At 35.2% G+C, this 5,036-nt stretch overlaps 1 pseudogene; it reads right to left on the bottom strand.

Moving 5' to 3' along the window:
• The window catches only part of LOC105527732, a 21,542-nt pseudogene extending 20,811 nt beyond the window's left edge, over positions 1–731 (bottom strand).
• Between the last annotated feature and the right edge of the window lie 4,305 nt (positions 732–5,036).

Genomic DNA, 5,036 nt, shown 5'->3' with positions numbered 1-5,036 from the left:
AGGCAGGAGAATCGCTTGAACCCAGGAGGCAGAGGTTGCAGTGAACTGAGATCATGCCACTGCATTCCCACATGGGTGACAGAGTGAGACTCCTTCTCAAAAAATAAAAAAATTTAAAAAATTTTAAAAAATTAAAAAAAAACAGTCCTCTGAATATATCAAGGGATCTGATCTTTTGTATCTTATTTTTATGTATGTGAATTGGATTTCTAGAGAACTGAACATGGCACAAGTATACATATGTAACAAACCTGCACGTTATGCACATGTACCCTAGAACTTAAAGTATAATAAAAAATTTAAAAAATTAAAAAAAAACTACTCGATTAATATATCAAGGGATCTGATCTTTTGTATCTTATTTTTATGTATGTGAATTGGATTTCTAGAGAACTGAACAGTACTTGAAGTCCTTCAGGTATATCACAAGCTTGGGAACAAATACATGCAACTTACTGCTGTGTTTTTTTTCCCTTGAAGAATCAAAGAAGAGAGGAAAGAATATGGAACTGATTAGTTAAATGTAGGAGCTCTGTGAGACAACAAAGGCCATGCTAGGGAAGATTACAGAAAATGAACCCGTTCAGATGATGTTGGTGAGTTAATCTAGGGCCTTGTGGCATACATTTATATAACTGAGTCCAGAATATTACCTTGGGCTCTGAGCCAGATGTTGCTCCTTCAAAACAGGCACCGGATGCTGCAGGAGATATCCCTCTGCCAAATGGCATTACCCATGAACAAAACCCTCTCTACCCCCTTTGATGGGCATTGGAGTATCTTCTCATGGAGTGTTAGGAACAAAACCAGTACAATAAATTTAAAGTATGAACACAACTTCCTAATTGGGCATTTACATCCTAGTTGAATGAAGGTCTAGGGGCATCCTGACTTTGAATACCAAAATCGAGCTAATATATTTACAATACTCTTCTGTTTGAATATGTCATAAAGTTTTAAAAAGCAGACCCTGGAATCACACAGCCTACGTTCAAATCCTGTTTACTCACTTACTATGGGACCTTGAACATATTACTTAAGCCCTCTGGATCTTGGTTTCTAAAACTTTAAAATTAGTTAAGTTGAAATAATGCATGGGAAGTGCTTAGTTCACTGCCTGGCAGACAGCTTTCAATATGTTAGCTATTCATATTATTGTTTTACTTTTTACCTTCCTGAGTTATTGCCAATGTGAAGGTGAGAGTGTGTGGAATAGTATGAAGAAAGTGGTTTTGAAATCAGACAAATCTAAATTTAAACACTGTTTCAAAAATTCATTAGCTGTGTGACTATGGGCAGGTTACATACTTTAGCTTATTTCTCAATACATCATTCTGTTTTCTCTTTTATAAAACAGGAATAATTTTATGAATATATTATGAATAGAAATAATAATAAATAGGAGGATCCAATCTAACTAAATGTTAATTCTTGCCTTAAATCTGGCTGGACTTTGAAATAACTTATTTTTTAAATTTTAAAATATTTGTATTTTAATAGCTTTGGGGGTACAAGTGTTTTTTTGTTGTTGTTGCATGAATGAATTATGGAGTGGTGAATTCTGGGATTTTAGTGCACCCATCACCCGAGAAGTGTACATTGTACCTAACTGGTAGTTTTTTTCCAGAATCCCATTCTTATCGTCCTCCTTCTGGGTCTCTGAAGTCCATTATATCATTATTATGCCTTTGTGTTCGATAGCTTAACTCCCATTTAAAAGTGAGAACATATGGTTTTAGATTTTCACTCCTGTTACTTCATTTAGAATAATAGCTTTCAAGTCCATCCAAGTTGCTGCAAGATACATGATTTTGTTCCTTTTTATGGCTGAGTAGTATTCCACATTTTCTTTATCTACTTATTAGTTTATGGGCATTTAGTTTGGTTCCACATTGTTAAAATGATGAACTGTGCTGCTATAGACATACATGTACAAATGTCTTCTTTGTATAATAACTTATTTTCCTTTGGGTAGATATCCAGTAGTGGGATTTCTAGATTGAATAATAAAACTACTTTTACCTCTTTAAGAAATATCCATACTGTTTTTTGTAGAAGTTGTACTAATTTACGTCCTATCCAGCAGTGTAAAACATTCACTTTCCACCACATTCCCAACAACATCTACTATTTTTCTATTTATTGGTTATGGGCATTCTTGCAGGAGTAAGGTCGTATCCCATTGTGGTTTTGATTTGCATTTCCCCAATCATTACTAATGATAAGCATTTTTTTCTTATGTTTGTTGGCCATTTGCGTATCTTCTTTTGAGAATTGTCTATTCATGGCTTTTGTCCACTTTCTTCTTAATTGCTTTTTAAAATTTTTATTTTTTATTTCAATAGGTTTTTGTGGGACAAGTGGTGTTTGGTTACATGGATAAGTTCTTTAGTGGTGATTTCTGAGATTTTGATGCATCCATCATGTGAGCAGAGTGCATTGTACCCAATACATAGTCTTTTATCCTTCACGCCCCTCCCACCCTTCCCCCGAATCCCCAAAGCTCATTGTAACATTCTTATGCTTTTGCATCCTCGTAGCTTAGCTCCCACTTATGAGTGAGAACATTCAGTGTTTGGTTTTCCATTCCATATTTCACTTACAATAATGGTCTCCAATTCCATCCAGGTTGCTGCTACTGCCATTATTTCATTCCATTTTATGTCTGAATAGTATTTCATGGTATACCATAAAATGTATATATATATATATATCACATTATATTTATCCACTCATTGATTGGAATTTGGACTGGTTTCATACTGTTGCAATTGTGAATTGTGCTGCCACAAACATGCGTGTGCAAGTGTCTTTTTCATATAAAGACTTCTTTTCCTCTGGGTAGGTACCCAGTAGTGGAATTGCTGAATCAAATGATAGATCTACTTTTAGTTCTTTAAGGAATTTCCACACCATTCTCCATTGTGGGTGTACTAGTTTACATTTTCACCAACAGTGTAAAAGTGTTTCTTTTTCACCATATCCATGCCAACATTACTATTTTTTGATTTTTTTTATTATGGCCATTCTTGCAGGAGTAAGGTGGTATCTCACTGAGGTTTTAATTTCTATTTCACTGATCATTAGTGATGTTGAGCATTGTTTTAATGTTTGTTGGCCATCTGTATATCTTCTTTTGAGAATTGTCTATTCATGTCCTTAGCCCACTTTTTGATGGGATTGTTTATTTTTTTTTCTTGCTGATTTGAGTTCCTTTTAGATCCTGGATATTAGTTATTTGTTGGTTGCATAGTTTGCAAAGATTTTCTCCTACTCTGTGGGTTGTCTGTTAACTCTGCTGACTATTTCTTCTGCTGTGCAAAACTTTTTAGTTTAATTAAATTCTATCTATTTATCTTTGTTTTTGTTGCAATTGCTTTTGGGTTCTTGGTCATGAAGTATTTGCCTAAGACAGTGTCTACAAGGGTTTTTCTGATGTTATCTTCTAGAATTTTTATGGTTTCAGATCCTGGATTTAAGTCTTTGACCCATCTTGAGTTGATTTTTGTGTAAGGTGAGAGATGAGGATTCAGTTTCATTCTTGTATATGTGGTTTGCCAATTAACCCAGCGCCATTTGTTGAGTAGAGTGTCCTTTCCCCAGTTTATGTTTTTGTTTGCTTTGTTGAAGATCACTTGACTGTAAGTATTTGGCTTTATTTCTGTATCCTGTATTCTGTTCCATTGGTCTGTGTGCCTATTTTTATTACCACTACCATGCTTTGCCCATGTTTTGATCTAGGAAGGTTATGTGTTAGGAGGAATGTATCCATTTCCTCTAGTGTATCTAGTTTGTACACATAAAGGTGTTCCTAGTAGTCTTGAATGATGTTTTGTATATCTGTGGTGTCAGTTGTAATGTCTCCAGTTTCATTTCCAATTGAGGCTATTTGGATCTTCTTTGTTCTTTTTTTTTCTTTGAGAAGGTTCTTGCTTGGTCACCCAGGCTGGAGTGCAGGGCCCAATCTCAGCTCACTGCAGCCTCGACTTCCCAGGATCAAGCAATCCTTCCACTTTAGCCTCCCATGTAGCTGGGGCTGCTGGCACAAACCTACCATACGTGGTTAATTTTTTCATTTTTTTGTAGAGATAAGGTTTTGCCATGTTGCCCATGCTGGTCTCAAACTCCTGAGTTCAAGTGATCTGCCACCTTTGGCCTCCCAAAGTGCTGGGATTACAGGTGTGAGACACTGCACTGGGCCTTCTCTCTACTTTATTTGGTTAGTCTAGCTAATGGTCTATTTTATTTAGCTTTTTTTAAACCAGATTTTTATTTCATTGATCTCATGTAATTTTCTAATTTAAATTTCCTTTAGTTCTGCTCTGACCTGTTATTTCTTTTCTTCTGTTAGTTGTACATTTGCTTTGTTTTTGTTTCTCTAGTTCCTTGAGGTATGACATTAGGTTTTCAATTTGTGCTCTTTCAGACTTTTTGATGTAGGCTTTTTGCACTATAAACTTTCGTTTTAGCAGTGCTTTTGTTGTATCCCAGAGGTTTTGATAACTTGTGTCACTATAATTGAATTTGAAGAACTTTTAGATTTCCATCTGGATTTCGTTGTTAAGCTAGATGTCATTCAGGAACCAATTATTTGATTTCCATATATTTGCACAGCTTTGAATGTTCCTTTTAGTGTTGACTTCTAATATTATTCTGCTGTGGTCTGATAAGATATTGATACAATTTTAATTTTGTAAAATTTATTGAGACTTGTTTTGTTGCCTATTGTGTGGTCTATCTTGAAGAATGCTCCATGTGCTGATGAGAGGAATGTATATTCTGCAGTTCTTGGGTAAAATGTTCTATAAATATCTGTTAAGCCCATTTGTTCTAGCACGTCATTTAAGTCCATTGATTCTTTGTTGACTATCTGTCTTGAAGATCTGTCAGTAGTGTATTGATCTGTCTAGTGCTGCCAGTAGTGTATTGAAGATTCCCACTATTATTGTGTTGCTTTCTATCTCACTTCTTAGGTCTAGTAGTAATTGTTTAATGAATCTGTGAGCTCCACTATTAGGTGCACACAAATTTAGGAT

Source organism: Colobus angolensis, unplaced genomic scaffold (assembly GCF_000951035.1).
Source record: "Colobus angolensis palliatus isolate OR3802 unplaced genomic scaffold, Cang.pa_1.0 Scaffold646, whole genome shotgun sequence".
Classification (NCBI taxonomy): domain Eukaryota; kingdom Metazoa; phylum Chordata; class Mammalia; order Primates; family Cercopithecidae; genus Colobus; species Colobus angolensis.
Note: the sequence above shows the minus strand (reverse complement) of the source record. Positions and strands in the feature narration are given on the sequence as shown.